This window comes from Cupressus sempervirens, chromosome 6 (assembly GCF_028749045.1).
Source record: "Cupressus sempervirens isolate cs-2001-9-10 chromosome 6, ASM2874904v1, whole genome shotgun sequence".
NCBI lineage: Eukaryota > Viridiplantae > Streptophyta > Pinopsida > Cupressales > Cupressaceae > Cupressus > Cupressus sempervirens.
In genome coordinates, this window is record NC_143123.1 from 404,874,802 (window position 1) to 404,900,281 (window position 25,480).

Genomic DNA, 25,480 nt, shown 5'->3' on the forward strand with positions numbered 1-25,480 from the left:
AGTCACCAGATGGATTTGGTTCTAGGATCCTATTTACCAATCAAGATAGTGCACAAAATGACACTAGTAGAAAGTGAAGAGTTGAATAGGAAAGTTCATGAGTTGTTGTAGAAGGGGTTGATTCGAGAGAGTCTAATTCCATGTGTTATACCAGCAGTGTTAGCACCAAAGAAGAATAGAGGATGGAGGATATGTACAAGTTCTCATGTTATCAACAAGATCACCATCAAGTATAGATTTCCTTTGCTGAGGATGGATGATATTATGGATTTTTTGAGCAAAGTTCAGTATTTCACAAAGATAGATTTGAAGAGTGGGTACTATAAGATTCATATCAGAGAAGGTGATGAGTGGAATACTGAATTCAAGAGAAAGGAAGGACTATATGAATGGTTACTAATGCATTTTGGGCTAACTAATGCACCAAGCACTTTCATGAGGCTTGTGAATGAGGTACTAAATAAGTTTCTAGTCTCATGAGATGGTCTAAAAATGGACCTAGAGAAAGTGAAGGCTATCCTCAAATAGCCTACTCCAAGGAGTACGACAGAGGTAAGATCTTTTCATGGACTGACTACATTTTATAGAAAGTTCATAAGAAGTTTTATCAGTATTTGTGGACCCTTGACTGAAATAATGAGGGGATAGGAAAGAATTTAAATGGACTATAGGAGTAAATAAGATTTTCAATCTATTGAAACAAAAAGTTACTGAACAACCCATTTTAGCACTTCCTAATTTTAACAAGGTGTTTCAAGTAGACTGCGATGCTAGTGGTATTGTAATAGGAGCTATTTTGAGTCAAGAAGATAGACCTCTTGCTTATTTTAGTGAGATGTTGAATGATGCAAAAAGAAAATATTTTATTTATGATCAAAAACTTTATGCTATAGCTCAAGCATTAAAGAAGTGGAGACACTATCTTCTTCCCAAGGAGTTTTTTTTGTATACTAGTCATCAAGCTTTGTAATATTTGAATAGTCAAGGAAAATTGAACCAAAGGCACTTAAAGTAGGTTAATTTTTTACAGAGTTATACATTTTTTTTGAAATATAGGAGTGGGAAGTCTAACAAAGTTGCAGATGGTCTTAGTAGAAGACAAATTTTGCTGACAGAAATGTAGATAGAGGTGGTTGGGTTCAAGGAACTTAGTACCTTGTATCTAGATGATCCTAATTTTGATGAAGAATGGAAGGCTTGTACAAAACCTGTTACACTTTATAGGACAAAGTGGTTGGATTTTATGATCTAGGATAGTACATTGTTCAAAGGAATCCAGTTGTGCATTCTCAGAAGTTCAATGAGAGAGAACCTCATCAAGGAGAAGCATAGTGGATGATTGGTTGGATATTTTGGCAGAGATAAAACTATAGCTTTGGTTGCTGAAAATTATTATTGGCCACAAATATAACAAGATGTGATGGAGTTTTTACAAAGTTTCCAAGTAAGTTAGATGGTGAAAGGAGTGAAGTAGAATATAGGGTTGTATTAGCCATTACCTGTACCAGAGAAGTCATGGGAGGATGTCGGCATGAATTTTGTTCTTAGATTACCAAGGACACAACATGGGCATGATTCTATTTTTTTGGTGGTTGATAGCTAGGTTTTCAAAGATGGTAGATTTTATTCCTTGCAAGAAGACTAGTGATGTTGTTCATGTAGTAGAGCTATTTTTCAAAAAAGTGGTGAGATTACATGATCTGCCAAAGAGTATAGTTTCAAATTGAGATACCAAATTTTTTGTCTATTTTTGGTATACATTGTGGAAGAATTTGAAGATAGATTTGAATTTTAGTTCATTACATCATCCACAAACTGATGGACAGACAGAAGTTGTGAATTGTAGTTTGGGAAACTTGTTGAGATGCTTAGTTAGAGATAAACCAAAAGGATGGGATATGATTTTTCCATAGGTAGAATTTTCATATAATAATTTTTTCAATAGGAGTACTAGCAAATCACCATTCCATATTATATACAGGATTAGTCCTAGAAATGCTTCTGAATTTAGGCAATTGGATAAAGTAGTGTTGAAGCAGAAGATTTTGCAAAACATTTGAAGAACATCCATGAGGAGGTAAGGAAGCACATCGTAAAGATGAATATATAGTATAAGGCTAAGGGAGATGTGAAAAGGAGATATAAGGAATTTTAGATTAGAGATGAAGTCATGGTTCATTTGAGAAAGGAGTGATTTCTAGTGGATACATATAATAAGCTAAAGATGAAGATATTTGGACTGTGCAAGGTAATGAAAAGGCATGATTTTGGAAATGCATATGAAGTGGAGTTGCTTGCTAAATTGAATATTTCACCAGTATTTAATATTTTAGATTTGACAGAGTATTTTGAAGGAGGTGATGGAGATGAAGTTGCAGAAGCACAATAGAGTATTTTGACAGCTAGTTTGACTACATAGGAGATTGAGGATATACTAGACAGTCATATTGGAAAAAGTACTAGAAACAAAACTTATGAGGAATATCTGGTCAAATGGAAAGGGAGGCCAATTGAGAATTCATCATGGCTAGCAAAGAAGGAGGTTAACTGTCTTGGTTTTCCTTTGAACACCTAAGATGTGATAGGGTCACTTCTCAAATTACCCTGGGTGTCTGATGCAAGAGCATCCTAGGTGTAAGGGAAATCTTGCATCACCCAAAAATATTTTATTTTTAGTCTTTTCTATTTTAATAAGGACTAGTAGATGGGGTGGTTACTATTTATAGGAACTTTCTATTCTTAGTAATTTTATCATATGAGCTTAGAATATTCTCATTTTCTATAGGAAGGTTCATTTTAGAGATATAAGCCTACCATAAAAATCTCATTGCTCTAGCTTAAGTATCGAATAAGTTATTGCAAATTTTTAGTGGAACAATTTGCAAAAAACTCTTCAAGCTCATTGTTGGAGGCCTTAGAGTGTCTGGATGAGGTTTGAAAACTCTAAAATAATTGTCAAAGATGTATTTGGCTGACTCTATATGTTTTTTTAGGGTTTTTCAGCCCTAGGTATTAAGTTTGAGCATCTAGAACCTTCCCAAGTGGCATAAAACTACCTATTTAAGAAAGGGCTAAACATTGTCTAGGATAGGTCGGCGTGATAGTTCACAACTTGTCTTGCAAATTATTGTACTGAAGGCACCCATGTGGGTTAGCATATTGTACTTATGAATTCTGTAATTCCACATTTGTGGCACAAATAAGAAGTCCATATATTGTGCTCACATTTTTTGTTGTTTCTTTGTTTTTGTTATAAGTTTATTATATTAAGTGGAGCACCCTACATCAATATTCATGAACTCTATAATTCTACATTTTCAATGCAAATAAGAAGTCCATATTTTGTTCTTGCATTTATTGTTGTTTCTTTTTTTTGTTATGTGTTTATGGTATTAAGGGGAGCACCCTTCATCAAGTGGTATCAGAGCTAAAGATCTTGAGTGTGTGGATAAATTTTGACTATAAGGTAGTTCACATTAAGATCGTGGTTTGGGCTGAGTGTGTAGATAGATCACTAATTTGAGGTAATCTATACTTGGGTTTCAATAGAAGCGCAAAAATGCCTCCACAAAGAGAGTGTGGAAAAAGAGTGGTAGGTGTTAAACTTGAGGGTTTTAGAGCCCTCCAAAGACAAATGCATAGAGGAATAAATCTTCTTATAAGAGATGAAAGCAAGGATGAAGATTAATTAGAAGAAAATGTATAAGTAGAGGCAGTTCTAAACCTAGAGGAAGAGAGGTTTTTTAAGGCCATCTCCAAGATTGGAAAAAGACCTAAGTTTGAGGTTCCCACATTTTTGAGAAATCTTAACTTAGAGAATTTGATTGATTGGATCAATGAATTGGAGGAGTACTTTGAGTATGAAGATATTGAGGATCTTGATAGGGTCAAGTTTAGAAAGGAAAAACTAAAGGTACATGCAAAGATCTATTGGCAGAAGTTTTAGTTACAGTGAAATAGAAAGGGAAAGGAAAAAATCATGAGATGAGATCATATGATAGCTAAACTAAAGTGACAATTCATTCATGTGGATTATGAGCTTGAGCTATTGAAGAAAATTCAAGGGTTGAAGCAAGCAGTAAAATCTATTCAAGAGTATACTAAAGAGTTATATTGAGTTCTCACTAGAATTGGCCATGTAGAAGTTGATAAGGAGAAAGTTGCCATTTATCTTAATGGGTTAAGGCCAAGTATTCATAATAAGTTGAGTCTAGTTCAAATGAACAATATTGAGGAGGCATACCAATTTTCCCTAAGGGTTGAGGAGAAACTAAGCAAGAAGTTTGACAATAAAAATAGTGGAAGATCTAGCAGATGATCTTATGGTGGTCGTAATTATGATTAGAAGAACAAGGATGAGGGTGGAAGTAGCAATAAAAACTAGAGAGGTAACAATTCTAATCATTTCAATGATCAAAATAATATAGATCAAAGAGGAAGAGGTAGAGGACAAGGATCTAGAAGAGGAGGCTTCTGTGGGAAATGTTTTCACTATGGAGAAGAAGGGAATAGAGCATTTGAATATTCCCAACACCAAGGAAAGAAAGATTGAAGGATAGAAGGTCAAGCCAGAGTTGCACATGTTGATGAAGATGCTAGATCCTCAAATTCTAAAGATTCTAAAAGAGGAGAAGTTCTAGTTAACAAAAGAGTCCTACTGAGTGGTGAGAATGAACCTGATCAAAGGAGGAGCTTGTTTCACATAAGGTGCAGATGTGAAGATAAGTATTGTGATGTGATCATTGATGCTGGAAGTACTAATAATCTGGTGTCATAAATGATGGTCACAAAGTTGAAGTTGAAGAGATAGAAACATTTGTATCCATACCATATTGCTTGGGTGCAAGATGACCATGAGGTCATGGTCAATGAGTAGTTCTTCATGAAGTTCAAGATTGGAAGCTACTAGGATGAAGTACTATATAATATCATACCTATGGAAATATGTCATATGTTGTTGGGTAGGCCATGGTTGATTGATAAGAATTTTGTACACAATGGGTGAGAAAATACCTACACTTTGACTGAGGATGGAGTGAAGTATAAGTTGAAGCTATTGAAGGATAAAGAAGAAAAGGTATGTAGTGTTGCCAGAATATGTTTTATTGATAGAAAAGAGTTTCTCAAAGGTATGAAGCATAAGAATATGTGTTTTTCTATCATTCCAAAAGATAGTAAAGAAGAAGTAGAGGAGGTACATATATAAGTTGTAGATATGATGGAAGCATTTTTTGATATTGCATCAGATAATGTACTTGATGGATTGTCTCCAATGAGGAAGATTAGTCAAAAAATAGATTTGATTCCAAGAGCCAGTTTTCCAAACAAGGCAATGCATAGAATGACATCAACAAAAAGTGAAGAGTTGAACAGATAATTTCATGAGTTATTTCAAAAGGGATTGATTTGAAATGGTCTAAGTCAATGTATTGTACCTGTAGTATTAGCACCAAAGAAGAATGGAGAATGGAGGATGTGCACAAATTTTTGCAATATCAACAAGATCACAAACAAGTATAGATTTTCATTGCTAAGGATGGATGATATTATGGATTGCTTGAGTGGGGATGAGTATTTCACAAAGATAGATCTAAAGAGTGGGTACCATCAGATTCACACCAAAAAAGGAGATGAGTGGAAGACTACTTTAAAGACAAGGGAAGGATTGTACAAGTGGTTAGTCATGCCTTTTGGGCTAACCAATGCACTGAGCACTTTCATGCAGCTCATGAATGAAGTACTAAAAGAGTTTTTGGGTAGGTTTTTCATTATTTATTAGATGATATTTTGATCTTTAGTAGGACATTGGAGGAGAAATTGATCTATATTTGCAAATTTTTTTATAAGTCAAGGGAAGAAAAGTTGTTGATGAACCTAAAGAAGTGTAGTTTTGTAAAGAAGGAGTTGGTGTACCTATGATATGTAGTCTAAAAAGAAGGTCTAAAAATGGACCTAGAGAAAGTGAAGGCTATATTTAAATGGCCTACTCCAGAGAGTGCAACAAAGATAAGACCTTTTCATGGACTAGATAGTTTTTACAAAAGTTCATAAGAGGTTTTAGTAGTATTTGTGGACCCTTGACTGAAACAATGAAAGGGGATAGGAAAGAATTTAAGTGGACTATAGGAGCAGATAGGAGTTCTAATCTGTTGAAACAGAAAGTTACTGAGCAATTTGTTTTAGCACTTCCTAATTTTAACAAGGTGTTTCAAGTAGATTGTGATACTAGTGGTACTGCAATAGGATTTGTTTTGAGCAAAGAAGGTAGACCTATTGCTTATTTTAGTGAGAAATTGAATGATTCAAAAAGAAAATATTTTTTTTATGATCAAGGATTTTATGCTATAGTTTAAGCATTGAAGAAGTGAAGACACTATTTTCTTCCTAGGGAGTTTTTTTTATATATTGATCATCAAGCTTTACAATATTTAAATAGTCAAGGAAAATTGAACCAAAGGCATTTGGAGTGGATTGATTTTTTGCAAAGTTATACATTTATTTTGAAACATAGGAATGGGAAGTCTAACAAAGTTGTAGATGCTCTTAGTAGAAGACAAATTTTTCTGATAGAAATGCAAATAGAGGTGTTGGGTTCAAGGAACGTAGTATTTTGTATCTAGATGATCCTAATTTTGGTGATGCATGGAAGGTTTGTACAAAACCTATTACACTTGATAGGACAAAGTGCTTGGATTTCATGATCTACGATAGTATGGTGTTCAAAAGAAGTTAGTTGTGTATTCCTAGAAGTTCAATGAGAGAGAATCTCATCAAGGAGAAGCATAGTGGATGATTGGCTAGACATTTTGATAGAGATAAAAGCATAGCTTTGGTTGCTAAGAATTATTATTGGTCATAGTTGCAGCAAGATGTGAAGAAGTTTGTACATAGTTGCAAACTATGTCAAATGGAAAAAGAAGTGAAGTAGAATACAAGGTTGTATCAGCCATTACCTATACCAAAGAAGTCATGGAAGGATGTTAGCATGGATTTTGTTCTTGGATTACTATAGATGCAGTGTCAGCATGATTCTATTTTTGTGGTGGTTGACAGGTTTTCAAAGATGGCACATTTTATTCCTTAACAATAATACTAGTGATGTTCATGTGGCAAAGTTATTTTTCAAGGAAATGGTGAGACTACATGATTTTCCAAAGAGTATAGCTTTAAATTGAGACACCAAATTTTTTGGTTGTTTCTAGCATACATTATGGAATAAATTGAAGATAGAGTTGAAATTTAGTTCATCACATCATCCAAAGATTGATGGATGGATAGAAGTTGTAAATAGGAGTTTGGGAAACTTGCTGAGGTGTTTGGTTGGAGACAAGCCAAAAGGATGGGCTCTAATTTTATCATAGGTAGAATTTTATGTAATAATTCTATCAATAAAAGCATTGGTAAATCACCATTCCAGATTGTATATGGGAGTAGTCCTAGAAATAATTCTGAATTGAGGCAGTTGGATAAAAGAGAGATAAGCGTGCTAAAGCAAAGGAATTTGTTGAACATTTGAAGAACATCAATGAGGAGGTGAGGAAGTACATCATAAAGATGAATACACAATACAAGACTAAGGTAGATGTGAAAAGGAGGTATAAGAAATTTCATATTGGAGATGAAGTCATGGTTCATTTGAGAAAGGAGCATTTTCAAGTGGGTACATATAATAAGCTGAAGATGAAGAAGTTTGGACCATGCAAGATAGTGAAAAGTCATGATTCTAGAAATGCTTATGAAGTGGAGTTTCCTACTGAATTAAATATTTCACCAGTATTCAACAGTTCAGATTTGACAAAGTATTATGAAGGAGGTGATGGAGATGAAGTTGCAAAAGTGCAATGGAGTACTCTAGCAACTAGTTCAGCTACAAAGGAGATTGATGAGATACTGGACACTCGTGTTGGATAAATTACAAGGAATAGAACTTATGAAGAATAGCTAGTCAAATAGAAAGGGAGGCCAATAGAGGATTCATCATGGCTAGCAAAGGAGGAGGTTAATCATCTTGGTTTTCCTCTAAACACCTAAGATGTGATGGAGTCACTCTCAAATTACCCCAAGTGTCTAATGTAGGAGCATCTTAGGTGTAAGAGAAATCTTGCATCATCCAAAAATATTTTCTTTTTGATCTTTTCTATTTTAATAAGGACTAGTAGACAGGGTGGTTACTATTTCTGGGAGCTTACTACTTTTAGTAAGTTTTTCATACAAGCTTTGAGTGTTCTTCTCATTTTCTACATAAAGGTTCATTTTAGAGTTATAAACCTACCATAAAAATCTCATTTCTCTATCTTAAGTATTAGAGAACTTTTTGCAGATTTTTTTTTTTTTTGGGGGGGGGGAGGAATTTGTAGAAAAGTCTTCAAGCTCACCATTGGAGGCCTTAGAGTGCCCAACCTTATAGATCAAGAGCTAGCATTTCTAAAAAGTGGTTATAATGGTCAATCAGAGCAACGATTTGAGATTTATGGCCTTCCAAAGTTGGGTTACCCAAAATTTCTAAAATAATTGTCAAAGATCTATTTGGCCAACTCTATATGTATTGTTAAGGTCTATTAGCCCTAGATATTATGTTTCAATGTCTAGAACCTTTCTAGGTGGCATAAAATTGCCTAGTTAAGAAAGGCCTGAACATTGTCTAAGACAGCTCTGGGGGTAGTTCACATCTTAGTCTTGCAGATTAATGTAATTAAGGTGTCCATGTGGGTTAGCATATTGTACTTGTGAATTCTGTAATTCTACATTTGCGGTGCAAATAAGAAGTCCATATTTTGTTCTCTTATTTTTTATTATTTCTTTATTTATGATATGTTTTTATAGTATTAAGGGAGGACCCTTCATCAATATAACTCCCTCTCCAAAAGGAAATAAACTTACAAACCCTTAAAGAATTATACTGATAAACTCTCCCTCACATATCATTAATTTTTCTCCATAAAAATATTCATAAATAGTATAGTCAATCTCTCTTCTACCTTTCATCCATCCCCTCCTTCACATTTACATTTTACAACACATATATATGTTCTTGAATATCTTTCATACCCCTTTAGGGTAAAAGACACCACCCTTTTGAATAAAAATAATTCCAAAATCTGAAATTACCTTAGTTTATGTAATTAACTACCATATTAAAAGTTGTTTAGGTATATTAGGGGTAAATTAAGGCTATTTTGGGGGTATATAATGCATAAATGATCCAAAAATGATGTAAACACCTTCTTTGGTGCTTTGTAACCTTTTTTTATGTTTGTCATTATATTTATGTTTTGATCTCATATTCTTCCACATGGGTAACATAGATTACCCTTTTTATCTTGAATACATGTTATAACTCCTCTTCTAAATACTAATTCTTTTTTTTTTTTCCTTTTAATTTCTTTATTTCTATATTCTAATAAATATTACTTTATATCTAGTGTATAAATAAATCACTCACGAATAATTCATAACATATACAAATACTTAAATACATTAACTATGTCACCATATATACTTATATAGATATTTACGTGTGCACCCATATATGCTTCTATAAAGATACCAAATAAATATCATGAACAATTTATATGAAAATATAAATATCAAGATCATGAACACATAATTTTAAATAGTAGAATTTACTGATCAAACTATAAAAGGAAATGATAAAAACATAATCCCCAAACTAGGTGACTAACTTCTTATTAGATTTCTAATGATATAAGGATGCCTATATGGATCATGCATCCATATCCTTTTAACAATAACTAGTTTGAGGATTTTGAGGCATGCTCACACCTATGTAGCTAGGTGGAGTCAATCCATGGTACCTGCACACTCACATCAACAATTGATGAGATACAAAACATAGATACATACATACATATATATATATATATATATATATATATATATATATATATATCTTTGTATGTATGTATGTATGTATGTATGTATGTATGTATGTATAGTGATAGACAATGAATTAGGAGTGTGACATCATGTAGATCTCTTAAACAAGTGATTACGACTACCTCCCCTCATCCAAAAGATACACCCAGTAGAGTAACACACATATAAGTCATTATGGATTAGTTGGGTTAGTTTAAGAAGAAGAAAAATTGAAAAATTATAAACAAGGTATTGAAAAAATCACTAGTACATTTGGCCTCTATTTTTGACCAAACTTTTTTATGAGAGGCAAAATTGGTTTGTGAAATTTTTTTTTTGGTTTATGCTCCCAAAAATGTCAAAATAGTGATGGAGATAGGATTATATTAGAAAAAAATGAAAATTGAAACACAGTTTTCATTATTTCATTGTTTCGAAGTGATTTTGGGTGGGAGGAGGTGGGTTCACATACAAATCTTTTGGCATCACAAATCTGTGGTAAGTTCTTTTTAAGTTAATGTGTTGATTGCAATGCATGAAATATGGGGTGCTTCTTGATGTGCAATGAATTTGAGGAGAGAATTTGGAAAGTGCATCGGAGTAGTGATGCTAGAAGAAAAAATTAAGCTCCCATTTACTCTATTATTTCAAATGCCCTTCAATACTACCTCCAATGGACTATTGTGATACCCAGCTACTGTCGAAACCATAGAGGTTTGTAAAATTAGGGTAAATGGTATTTATTATGTTCCAAATATCTATAGCCTAATATAATCAAAGGGATCACACACATTTGTTAAAACTTCAAACAACATATTTCTAATGTCATAACCAAAATACTAGATAGATTTTGTAACAGAACATATTGGAAATAGGAACGATGAATAGAAAAACTAACTAGGCATCACAACAGTTACATAAACCAAGAGGAAACAACATACTCAATCATTAACCTAGATAATGAACACAAAAATGTTAACTTTATTACTAAATCTCATTTAATGATGTTCACACATAGATGTATTCAAATATTTGTCCATGCACCTGTTCGGCCAACCCTTTCCACCTATATTCTTTTGTAGCTCTTCATTGCTCTCCATTGTTCTTTCATTCCCAAATATTCTTGAAAATCATTACAAAGAAACTAATAGAAAAATTTGAGTTTTTAAATAATGAAGGCTTATACAATAACTTAGAAGAAGGAAGCCCTAACCACTTCTTGTCAAGATAGAAGTTAGAAAGAAGTGCCAAGAAATATATTTAAGTCTAGCACATGCAATGGTGATATCAATAATAATGATGAATTTAGATTTATGGAAAAAAATCATCAACAAGAGTCTCACAAAATTAATCCCTATATGATTCTTATTACTAGAAAACCTATGACATTTGATACTGGTGTGAACATGATTCCATTGGGGAGTGGCTCAGAACTTCAAAATACAAAGTCAATCCAGGTAAAGAAAAGTGATTAGGTCCTAGGACAAAAAACAAAGGCCTTCATTTCCAATAATGAGTATACAAATATCTTCTAGAGCATAAGCTATAAACTAGGGAAAATGGCAAAGAAAAGGTTGAAATACATAAATTCAAATCATCATTCTCTTTAGCCCCTAGAAAATAAAATATGTAATATTAACTGCAAAGTATGTAATAGAAAAAACAAAAGGGGAAAAGCATTTTCTCAACCTCAAAATAGAGTAGCACCCATTCTGAAGTAGAATGATGAATGTTTAATTAAATGCAATAATAGATTCAAGGAACTTTTGAAACTTCATAGGAAAGAGGGAGGAAGATGTCACATAAATGAACCCAGTTGACTGAAATAGATCATAATGGCCAAAAATGGGTAGTCTTTCACAGCCCACCCAAAATACCATGGAATATACCAACAACTACAATAGATCAGAAAATGGCATGTCTTATTAATTAGAACAAGTCGAATACTTATTACAAGCAAAACTTTCCAACTATGAACCCAACCCAAGACCAGAATGAACACAACAGGAAATGGGGAAATATTATTGTCAGTGAAATTTGCTACAACATTTACTACAAAGAAAACAGACCCAAAGACATGCCCTATGGGCTTACAATAGACTGAAACTAGAGATAAATTCTCCTCATAGTGCCTTCTCCCAAACTCCACCAAGAACTACCTTTACAATGCCAGAAATATTCTTAAATAGACCCCAATTCATTTAGGGTAAGGAATAAATTCTAGAATATTCTAGTTGGAATCCACTGCCAAAATAGAAGATTCCAAAAATCTCATTAGAAGTTGGTGTAAAATTAGAAGAATCCAGAAATGGTGCCCAACTTTCGGGAGGCATAACTTTTGAACCAGGAATCTGATTGACGAACCGTTTACATTTTTGGAAAGAACACGAAGTGCTCTATAACCCTATGGAAAATTTTAACTTGTCCCCCATTTTTTGGGACCATACAAGGCCATTTAGTGCCTCAAACCTGACTTTGAAAAACTCTTAGGAGGTCTCCAGGAAACTTAAAACTGCAATAACTTTCTAACCATAAAGCCTTTTGACCTGATTCTTTTTTTGGAGCACTTTAAATTATAAATTATAATCATACCTCCAAATTAAACCCTCTAAATAATCATAATTTTAGCTTAATTATAAAATAACCCATTTTTTGCATTTACACATTTCCCAAGGTGCTTAAAAACTCTAACCCAGAAAGCTAATAGTGGAACTATGAGAGTTGGAACCTTTATTTGACCCAAATGGGTATCCAAAAATGAGAACACATTAAATAGAAACTATCTTTAAGAATTTTTTGGGTGATACAAGATTGCCCTCACACCTCTGGATGCTCCTGCATCAAGCACCCAAGGTAGATTGAAAAGTGACCCTGTTGCTTAATGGTTGGTAGAGGGAAACCCAAATGGAAAACCTCCACTTCTGATATCCAAGTGGAGTCTTCTATTGGTTGTCCTTTCCACTTCACTAGGTACTCTTCGTACTACCTATTTTTGGTACTCCTACCCACATGGCTATCTACCCACATGGTTATCTAGAATCTCTTCTATCTCCTCCTTCTTAGAAGTAGAAATTAGACATGGATCTAGCATCAACCCCTCATTTGCACCATCAAACATGATATTATGTTAAGTCTAAAATGTTGAAGATAGGAGAAATGTGAATCCCATCTGGCAACTCCACCTCATATACATTTCTCGAGTCATGTTTCTTCAAAATTTTGTAGAGGCCAAATTTCTTCATCTTCAGCTTGTTGTAAGTACCCACTAGAAACTGTTCCTTTTGTAAGTGTACCATAACTAGATCCCCTTCTTGGAACTCCTTATGTCTCATCCTTTGATTTTCCCTAGCTTTATATTATTGATTCATCTTGGTGATGTGTGCATGGACCTCCTCATGTAGGCTCTTGATATGTTCAACAAATTCTTATGCTTGTCCTCTCCCCTTGCTCCATCTTCCTTAATTCTAGTGCAATCCTTGGGCTATTTCCATATACAATTTGGAATGGTGATCTACCAGTACTCTTATTTACAGAATTATTGTAAGCAACTTCTGCTTGTGGCAGAATCAAGTCCCATCCCTTGGGCTTATCTCCCACTAAACAACTCAACAAATTGTCCAAACTTATATTTACCACTTCAGTCTATCTATTAGTCTATGGATGATGTGTAGAATTGAACTTCAATTCTATCCTCAACTTCTTCCATAAAGTCCTCCAGAAATACCCCACAAATCTAGTATCTCTATAAAAAATAATACTCTTTGGGAGACCATGTAGTCTCACCACCTCTCGAAAAAACAAATCTAAAATATGTATAACATCATGAGTCTTGTGGTATGGAATTAAATGTGCCATCTTGGAGAACCTATCAACCACCACAAATACTGAGTCATTACCCCTTTGTGTCCTCGACAATCCAAGAATAAAATCCATACTTATGCCCTCCCAAGGCTTTGATGGAATAGGCAATGGCTGATAAAGTCCAATATTGTGACTAAATCCTTTGGCTACTTGACATACTTGACAACTCGACACAAATTTCTTTACATCCTATGAAATTTGAGGCCAAAAATAATGTTCTCTAAGAATGGCAATGGTCTTATCTCAACCAAAGTGTCCTTCCATCCCCCACTATATTTCTCTTTGATCAATTTTTCCCTCATGAAACTCCTTGGAATGCATAACTGACTGCCGTTGCATAGCATACCATCCTGAATCAAATAATCTAGCCACCTGATTCTGTCTATAGTAACAAGTTCTTTACAAGCCTTCCACGCTTCAGCAAAATTAGGATCCTCTGGATACAAATTCTTGAGTCCATCAAATCCAACCACTTCAACCTACATTATAGTAAGCAACAACTATCTCCTACTCAATGCATCTACAACCCTATTAGACCTTCCACTTCTATGTTTCAACAAAAATGTATAGCTCTGCATGAACTCTACCCACTTCAAATGTCTCTGGTTCAATTTACCTTGGCTATTTAGGTACTGCAACACCTAGTGATCAGTATACAAGAAAAATTCTTTTGGCAATAAATAATGCCTCCATTTCTTTAAGGCCTGAACAATTACATAGAACACCTAATCATAAATAGAATACTTCTTCTTTGCATCATTCAATTTTTCACTAAAATATGCAATAGGCTTACCTTCTTGGCTCAATACAACCCCAATAGCACTACCACTAGCATCACAATCTACCTAGAACACTTTACTAAAATTAGGAAGTGCCAACATAGTTTTTTCTGTCACCTTCTTCTTCAACAATTCAAAACTCCTTACAGCTGATGTAGTCAATTTGAACTCTTTTCTATCCCCCCTTATTTTTTCAGTTAGGGGTACACATATGCCACTGAAGTTCTTAATGAATTTCTTATAAAAACTAACCAGACCATGAAATGACCTCACCTCAGTAGCTGACCTTGGATTAGGCCATTCCACAATGGCTTTTACCTTCTTTGGATCCATTTTGAGACCTTCAGATGATACAACAAACCCCAAGTAGACTAACTCTTTTTTTACAAAGCTACACTTCTTCACATTAATCAACAATTTCTCTTCCCTCAACCTTTCAAGGGCACTACGAATGTGCAATAAATGTTCATCCAAAGTCTTGCTGAAAATCAAAATATCATCCAGATCGACAATAAAAAATTTTCCCAAGAATTTCTTTAGTACCACATTCATAAGCTACATGAAGGTTCTTGGCGTGTTGGTTAGTCCAAAGGGCATGACTAACCACTCATATAGACCCTCCCTGGTCTTGAATGCAGTGTTCCACTCATCACCCTCTCATATCCATATATGGTGATAGCCACTCTTGAGATCTATCTTTGTGAAGTACAAAGCTCCACTCAAGTAGTCCATAAAATCATCCATTCTTGGCAAAGGGAACCAATACTTGATGGTTATTCTATTTATAGCTCAAGATTATGTGCACATTCTCCACTCTCCATCCTTCTTTGGTGCCAATACTATAGGTACCACACATGGACTTGGGCTCTCTCAAATTATACCCTTCCTCAATAGCTCGTGAACTTGTTTATTTAGCTCCTTAGTTTTAGTAGGAGTCATCCTATAAGCAACCTTGTTAGGCAAACTAGCTCCAGGGATTAAATCTATCTGATGACTGATCTAACTTACTGGTGGTAACCCTTCTAGAACATTATCAGAGATGACATCACCATACTCACTTAATAGGCTTGAAACTTTAGGTTGAATTTCACTACTTTCTTCCTTATCTCTTCTAGGAATCAAAGCATAACACATATGTTGATGTTTTATACCATCCAAAAAATTTCTTCCATCAACAAGACATATCCTAGCACTATTGCATACCTTTTTGCCTTCCTTTATCAAGGGCTTTAGTTTGTGGTGAACTCCATCCTTTGTCAGAGAGTATGTATTTGCATGACCATCTTGTATAGCATGCCTATCAAATTGCCGTGGTCTTCCCAACAATAAATGGCAGACATCCATTGGAATAATGTCACAAAGAACTTCATCATGGTAACTTCCAATCTTGAACTTCACCAAACACTATTCACTGACCAGGACCTTATGATCATCCTTCACCCAAGCAATCTAATAGGTTTGGGGGTGTTTCTCCCTCTTGAGCTTTAGCTTAGAGACCATTTCCTCAAACACCAAGTTGTCAGTGCTACCACCATCAACAATCACATCACAACACTTATCCTCGCACTTGCACTTGGTATGAAACAAACTCCTCCTTTGCCTAGGTTCAGTCTCACCACTTAGTAAGACCCTTTCATTTATGAGAACCTCTCCTCTTTATGCATCCTCAAAATGTGATGATTGTGCATCCTTATCCACATGAGCAACCCTTGCTTGACCATCAGCTCTCCTATTTTTCCTTGCTTTTCATTGAGGGCATTCAAATGCATGATGACCTTCTTCATTACAATGAAAATAGGTACCACAAAAGCCTCCTATTCCTGTCCACATCCTATGTCTCTTCCTCTCTAATCTCCAAAGTTTTGATCACGGGAGTAGTTGAAACCCTCATTCCTCTGGTTCCTGCTAGTACCCCCATCTTCATTTTTCTTCTGGGTCTCATTTCAACCTCCAAATGATCTACCACCACCCCTTCCTCCTTGACCATGCCCTCTTTGCCTTCTATCAAACTTTTTGTTTAGCTTCTCTTCAACTCACAAGGCAAATTGGTATGCCTCTTCAATGCTAGTCATTCTAACTAGAATTAACTCCTTCTAAATGCTAGGTCATAACCCACTGAGGTAATAGGAAACCTTCTCCTTATTAGCTTCTGCATGCCCTACCCTAATAAGAAGTTGATAAAATTCCTTTGTATATTCCTAGACAGATTTTCCTACTTGCTTTAACCCTTGCATTTTCTTGAACAAATCAAGCTCGTAATCAACAGGAATGAACTACTTCTTTAGTTTGTCCACCATGTGATCCCACCTTGTGATTTTCTCCTTTCCTCTTCTATTCCTTTCTAGCTAAATCTCTTGCCACTAGATTTTGGCATGGCCTTTCATTTTGGCCTTCACAAACTTAACCCTCTCTGGGTTCCTGATATCCTCATACTCAAAATACACCTCTAGTTCATTGATCCAATCGATCAACTCATCAGGGTTTAGAGTTCTCAAAAACATACCCACATCAATTTTAGGTCTTTTTCCAAGCTTAGAAATGACTCTAAAAAGCCTCTCCTCTACCTGATTTAGGACTTCACCTTTTCCTTCCCCTTCCTATCAAATATTTTATTCTTCTTCATTTTCTTCCTCATTTTCATTGCCTATGGCAATATTCAGTCCTCTACAGATCTCCTCCTGCAATGCTTGAACTTGTCTCTGGAGGGCTCTAACCTCAGGAGTAACAACTCTACCCTTCCACCATGTTCCCTTCATGGAGGCATCTTCTTATCTCAAACCCACAACCACACAATTCTAGTGCAAACTACCTTACAGTCGATGCTCTATCTACACACTCAAGAAAAACTTTCTTTGATACCACTTCACGAAGACATGACCCAAGACTAGAATGAACACAATAGGAAAAGGGGAAATATTACTATCAATGAAATCTACTACAACATTCACTACAAAGAAAATAGACCCAAAGACATGCCCTATGGGCTTACAATAGATTGAAATTGGAGAGAAATTCTCCTCATAATGCCTTCTCCCAAACTCCACCAAGAACTGCTTTTACAATGCCAAAAAATGTTCTTAAATAGACCCCAATTCATTTAGGGTTAGGAAAACATTCTAGAATATGCCAGTTGGCATCCACCACCAGAATAGAAGGTTCCAAAAATCTATTTAGAATTCAGTGTAAAATTAGAAGAATCCATAAATGGTAGCCCAACTTCCGAGAGGCATAACTTTTGAACCAGGACTCCGATTGACAAATCGTTTACATTTTCATAAAGCTCTTGAAGCACTCTATAGCCATATGGATAGCTTTTCTTTTTCCCCATTTTTTGGGCCCATACAGGGCCATTTAGTTCCTCAAAACTAACTTTGAAGCACTCTTAGGAGGTCTCCAAGAAACTTAAAACTACAATAACTTTCTAACCATAGAGCCTTTTGACCTGATTCTTTTTCTGGAGCACTTTAAATTACAATTATATTCATCCCTCCAAATTCCACCCTATAACTCATCATAATTTTTTCTTACTTATAAAATAACCCATTTTTTGCATTTACACATTTTCCAAGGTGCTTAAAAACTCTAACCCAGAAAGCTAATAGTGGAACTGTGAGAGTTAGAAACTTTATTTGACCCAAATGGGTATCTAGAAATGAAAATACATTAAATAGAAACTATCTCTAGGCATATTTTTGGGTGATACAGGATTTCCCTTACACTAGTGGATGTGTGTGTGTGTGTGTGTGTGTGTGTGTGTGTGTGGATAGCTTATTCCTCCACAAAATATTAAATATTAGCTACTTCTACTCATTCATTGCAAAGATCAGAGCCACAAATCAAGAGAGCTTGAGTGAGTCCAACAATGTTCTTGGTTTGAATGTGTTGGTGCTTATGAGATTAATGAAGTCAGAGAAGTTTATTTCCTTGTAAAGTTGGGGGTGATGTTCATCAATGAGCTCTGGAGCAGGGCCAATGTTCATCAAGCTTCTCTAGACTCATATAATACCTTGCTTGATAGAATTGTTCAACACAATAATCCATGAATGGCAACACTCAAGAAATATACATGATTGAGAGTCTATGGGTAATATCATTAAGAAATTAACTTTCAATCACCCATGCAAGTCTATATTCTAGACTCAATGTATCTAAGCTAAGAACTCACAAGCACAATTTGATCAATCATAAAATATGATCTGAAACATTGATCAAAAACATTATCCACAATTGAATGGGCATTCTAATAGACTGATGAAATTACATGATTCTCAAATCAAGACATTTTCCTATTTGTAATACAATCCAAATCCCATAAAAAACCACATAAGAACATCATAATGGACACCAAGATCTCATCTCTTTATTTTGGACTGGAGTGTCCTCTTTTTTGGTTTCAAAAATGAAAGAGTTGATATAAGACTTTATATGTATCACATATTTATATCTACCATGGTTGGAAACCTTAGAAGCCACTATATCCAATAATATTTTGATTGTGCCCTTACGAGTATTCATTACTCAATGTTGTAGACAAGCATTATTATATAAAGCTTGTCTTGGACTTCATTGAATACTTTTGAGTAAAGTATTTAGTGTGACTGCAACACAGTGGAATAGAATAAATAAGTTCTCAGAGGGTCACTGTCATGTCATATGCTCCACCACTAACATCCTTGTGTAAAATAAAATCATGTGACCTAAAAGTATACATTTAATATGCATTATTGTGTGTGTGTATTATCATTTAACACATTGATTAAACTAAGTTTTTCTTTGATGTTCTGATTATCATGACACCATTAGGAATTTAACAGGATTTTATCTAAATCTAATTACCATGCCATAGTAAGAATTTTTACTTTATTGAATCTATATATGGGCAAATGGCCAAGTGGGCATTTTTTATCCTTGTAGCTTTATATCTAACAAGGCAAATTCTATTTTGTAGTTGTCATCTTGGAAAAAGATGATAGATTGCTTAAGAGAAGGAGATGCTAAGAAGGGAAAATATGAGAGAGATGGACATGTTCTCATATCTAATGTTCCTTTCATATTGGTTATGAAAGTTGCACAGGGTCAGTAATGATAGAACCACTATGATAATAGGTTTAAAAAACTAGGGTTTTATAACAAAGCATATCTCTTCTATAATTATGAACCTTTGCATTGCCTATTCACTAAGAAATACATAACCTATCTCTATTTTCTAAAAAGATTCAGCTGATCCAAATGCTAAGAAGAAAAAGCTTGATGTTCATCAATTTGAGTTTGTTAAATTTCCTTATTGTGTAAATAATGCTCTTTTAGTAGGTAAGTCATTTGCATTTGTATGAAGTGTAAGTTAGATTCAATTTTATTGTTTCCTATTTTGGAAAATGTGTTATTGTTAATTTTCTTTCTCAAACATACTTATGTCTTGTTGTTTAAATTTGAAAATAATGTGTTACTGTTAATTTTTTTCTCAAACATACTTTTGTTTTGTTGTTTAAAATAAATATTACTAATTTTTTTTGCATTCAAGTATTATTTTTGAATTAGTTTCTAGTGATGTAGCCTATTGCTTTGTTATGTGTTTTTCTTAGACATCAAAATGGGCTTCCTACTCGACATATATGTGGCTTTAGTATTGTCAATTATGTGTTTATCTGGCTCTCCAATTATTCTTGCACAAAATAATGGCTAGCAATCAGCTCATGCTACCTTCTATGGTGGTAGTGATGGCTCTAGCACTATGGGTAACTTTTTTACCTATTGTACCTATCCTTGTTGTGATATATTATTTGGATCTATCAGCCTATGTCACTAACCTATCCATATAGTATATTGGCATAGGGTGATAGATCCAAACAATATATCATAAAAAAACTCAAAGTAATCAGTGAGATTTTGTTTGTGTTTTTATTGATTGTCTTTCCCATTGCCTCTCTAAGTGGCATAGGCTTACTCAAAAACAATAGAATAGGTACTTTTTTTTCTACTCATTGTGTATATTGACATAAAACTTCATAGAACTAGCTAAATTTTGCATCTAATTAATGCAGGGAGCCATCACAAGATTTGCTAGATTAACAAACAATTATTTTGCAAGCCTTGTAAAGAAATTTGGAATGGTTAGTCTTGTTGCTTAACTAGATCATGTTACCTCTCCTTTATCAAAAAATACAACACCAATAAACCTTGATCAAGTACTTTATGCCATTATTTGTTAATAACTACATCTCTATACTTTTATTTACATGTCTATTGTTTGCTCATCATTTATGCTGATAGGTATACTTGGCTCTAGGCATCTGTGAATACAATACATCAACATAAGTTGTAGAATTATCTATTGATTTTTAAAAGTTTAATTAGGTGATTCTCATAAATGACATTTCACCTTAAATGCTTAATTTTTCAATAATAATAGTAAATTTTCACTTATTTAAACTAGTTATTGGTAATTGTAGTAATTATTTAAGTTAGTTTTCTGTCAAACTATTCAAATATGTAGTGTGCACTATGGACTCTTTGACTCAGTGACATTTTCCATTTTTGTGTTTAAAGTTAATGTTCACTCTTAAATATTACCATAGTTCTTGTTTTGAAAGTTCAATATTGTGATATATCATATTATCTATAAATATTAGATTGTATCAAAAAAATGACATCTCCAAGCATCCCTATCTCCCATTTTTAAAAATAAGTGATCTAGTCTTGGTACCAGTTTCCTGTAAAAGTACTAGTACAAGTATTCTAGCAACCTAAGGTTACATTGGTAATATAAAAAGCTACTTTTTAGTAAGATGCTTCCCTACTCAATATTGGAAGTTGCAACCTTTTGGATAATTATTTACTTTTGCATTTGGGAAGGATATGAAACTTATCCCTATTGAGACACATGCCTATGTGCTCTTTTCCTTTGTCTCTGTATGGAAATGTTTAATTTATCCTAGTTGACCTAATTCTTAGGTAATGTGAATCATCTAATTTGGAGTAATCTAAGGTGCATTCCTTTAAAAAAATCATTACAAAGTGCAGAAGTGTTTTATAAATATTGCAGAAAATTATATGTTCTACATATTTTTATAGAAAAGAAGATAGTTCACATGAATTTATAGACTTCCATTCCCATTATAATCAAAATTATTTTCTCTATAACGTTCATAGATTATGGGATTTTTCACATTTCATTAATTTGTGATATAGAAAATGATAAGGGCCATTAGAGAATGGGAGATTAGACATGCAAGTCATATAACTATACAAATGTAACAAAATGAATGATAACACATATAAGATATGAAATATTTTTCTAGAGGAGAGAAAAAATAGAGGTAACGACTGGCATTTAGATGTTCACTAAATTCTAGTAGATGATGTGATGTTTTAGATGAACATGCTTGATGAAAAACTCACCATTATAATCGACTAAAGAACTCGTTGGTTGACATGCATAGTACTACTTATTGATTATAGCTCTATTTTTCATATAAACAACTTTCCTATGCCATCAAAGTCTACTCCTACCACAAATATGGATACACTATTGTGGTAGCCTATTTTTAATTTAAATACATAAATTTAATTGATGTCTCTATTTATATCATCTCTATTTTAGATAAGTATATGGCTTTTATCCATTTTGTTTTAGGTTTCCAAATGGAAGTTGATTTTTACCTTCTTCCACTAGTGTCATGCCCATTACACCTAAATGAATGTGGTCATTTCTCCTCTGGAAATATTGCTATGTGGTTTTATATGAAAAAGTGAATACTAATCCCAACAACAAGAGTCTCATCATTTTTAAACATCAAAAAGGACATGCATTATTTAAGTACTTTCTTAAAATTAGAATATCTTCCAATGGGACTTTCCTTCAAAGTTGCTAATATTTCTTGGTCTAAAGAAGAGTGACTATTTCTATTATACTTATCCTAGAGAATCCTTAGACATATTGCCTTCCAATATTTGTATTCCTCTTCAACATAGAGCAATCTTGTTGATGGCTTTAACTCTTCAAGTCCTACTATAGCATTTGATGTATCTTTCTTAGCCTTCTTAGGAGCAGACATCTGCTTCTAAAAAATCTTCCTCATGGAAACAATTGTGTCTTGCAAATACATATTAGCATGTTGTAGTGTAAGGTTGAGTGACTGCACAGATGGCCACCCTGATTTGACAACAAATCCTTCCCTCTTTAAAACTTCTTTCCATACATGTTGTGCATAGTAGGACATATGGGAGTGATTAACCATGTATGGACATCCATGAAGCACCATAAAAAATCTCAATTCATGCCACCTAAACCATATAACAACCTGTACTCATCCTAAGCTACCTGAAGATCATAGGAACTAGTCTTCAAGGCCTCCCTAAACATCATTGTGTTATAGTTATTTTTAGTTAGCTCAATGGAAATTTATTTCATTAGAAAAAAACCTATGTGCATAAGAAGAAGGGACCCTTGCCTCAAGGATTCTGCTAAAGCCAAAGTCTCATCCATCCATATGATCTCTTTTGTAAGCCAGAGAATTGTAGCATTAGCAATCTCAAGAACAAAATTGGAATCATCTATTCCATCACCTGCATCAGCCAAATAAAATTGAGTAGCATCTGAAGAGAAGTCCTATGTTGCTTGACGTAGATTTCTAAAATTTCCTCCTATAGACTTTGACATCTTTTCTAAGTTGAGTATAAGATGTCCATTACACCTAAATGAATGTGGTCATTTTTCCTCTAGCAATATTGTTGTGTGGTTATAAATGCAAAAGGTGAGATGGTTTTGAATCAAATCCTTACCAGAAACTCATAAATCAAAGAGATGTTAGTACTCAAACTCTTTCTTCTTGTACTTTATGAAGTTAGTAGGAATATTCAAGTGTGGAAAAGGACCCCCACAAAAAACATAATTCCAGACTTCATCTATCATCTACTCAAATTTTATTGTAGTGGCAGTCTTACCATAGATATTCTCATTTTGTAAAAGGTGAGAAACAGTGTATAATATGCCATGTATAGTGTGCAGTTGGATAAATATTCTACAAGAAATTGTTCATCCCATGGAATTCTTGTTCCAAGGCCAAATGATCTAGCAACAAGAGGTAACCTCAATGGAAGACCAATTATGTCATGTCCTATCAACTCAACCATGTACGATGGCTTCTTGGAGACCTTGGACATATTTTGATAAGCAAGATTAAGGGCATCCTTCTGAGTGATAATACAGTCTCCAATTGCACTATCATTTATACATGTTTTAATCAATTATTTTTATTTTTTTTTAAATAGAACTTGACATCACAATTTTGACACAAAGGAGCATAGCATTTTGACGAGGATTTTATACGTGCAATGTGAGTTTTGACTAGTATTCATTGTAATTTTGATGCAAAAATGCATAGCATTTCAATGGTGATGCTATACGTGTAACGTACATCAACTAGTGTTCATTTCAATTTTGACAACCATTGGTCACATAGGTGGAAAGTGTAGTACACAATGCTTGTGGGTTGAGGTAGATATCTTGACAATAGTTCCATCGATATATCTACCATAGTAACATCACAATTTTGACACAAGTTTACGGTGGTATAAAATTGATGAAAAAAGATTGACAACAGTGTTGGTCATTTTCTCAACATAGTGGAGTCAAAAATATTATGAATCCTCATTGAAAATTGGGTCTAAATTTACTAGTGAATCAATAATGAATTTAGAACAACATATAAAGAATGATACGATTCAATCATAAACCCAATCTCCTAAAAGCATTATAAATATATAATATGATCAAGTGTCTCATGCAAAGCAATATGTTAATTATGTGAGATATTATTTTATAGTTTTATCTATGCACAAATTTGTAAAATTTTGAAATCAAAGAGAACCATAAGTAACCTTATCTCCCAAACCAATCCAAGTGTACTTATATTATCTTCTAAACCCCACTTAATACATGTTAATATAAGAGGGGTATTATAATTTCACCCTCATGAACATTATAGTCATCATCCTTTAATAATCATCCACAAATAATATGAAATATCTATCACCATAGTATCTATCATCTCTAATTTTTCCACATATATTAGTATGCACCAATTCCCAAATATCATTTTAAGTGTGTGGCTTGCTAGAAAAACTAGACTTTGTCATCTTACTGAGATAACATTCTTTGCACATAGCATTTTTTAGGTTTTTTCAAATTTGGTAATCCTCTTATTCATTTCTTTCTACTAGTTTTCACCATGTTCTCAAAGTATACATGACAGAACATTTTATGTCATAACCACACACCCTTAATTATAGAAAATAAACATGTCTCAACTGTAGAATCAATGTAGAATAAGTTACATTTTGTTTTCATTCCTATTCCAATCAAATTACCTTCATCATCAAATATCTTGACCTTTCTTTTCTCAAATTTCAGCTTGTGACCTAAGTTATTCAACTAAGAAACACTCAATAGATTATATATAAGTCCTTGTACCCAATATGCATCATCGGATCTGATCTTATCATTCAATATTAATGATCCTTTACCTTTATCAATATCAATAATCCATGAATAATTCTTACTAAAATTTTAAATAAGGGTAGTTTCAATTACATACCTTTCACTATTTAGATCTTCCTTGATTGCAACATACACCATTTCCACTACTTCCTTGTCATCATCAAAACTAAACTCGGAATGCCCGTCTTCAGTAATATAGCATGACTTCTTGCCTTTATCTTTCTAATACTTGTTCTTCCTATACTTGAAATATTTCTTTAATTTCCATCATTTCTATCACACTTTCTTCTATTATGACATTTAGCAAAAAAAATCCTAACCTTATTACATTTGAAATAGATCAAGGGCAATTTATCTTTTTATTTACCTTTACCTCTTGATAACCTTCCTGCAAGAAATCCTTCAATCTCATCCAGATCATCTTTAGTTTTAGACTTGCATTCTTATTTTATTTTATTTTCTTCCC

General features: G+C 33.8%; 1 pseudogene; it reads right to left on the bottom strand.

The window, feature by feature from the left end:
- Positions 1-22,252: 22,252 nt before the first annotated feature.
- LOC149552774 (leucine--tRNA ligase, cytoplasmic pseudogene) lies at positions 22,253-23,648 on the bottom strand (annotated as a pseudogene).
- Positions 23,649-25,480: the final 1,832 nt, after the last annotated feature.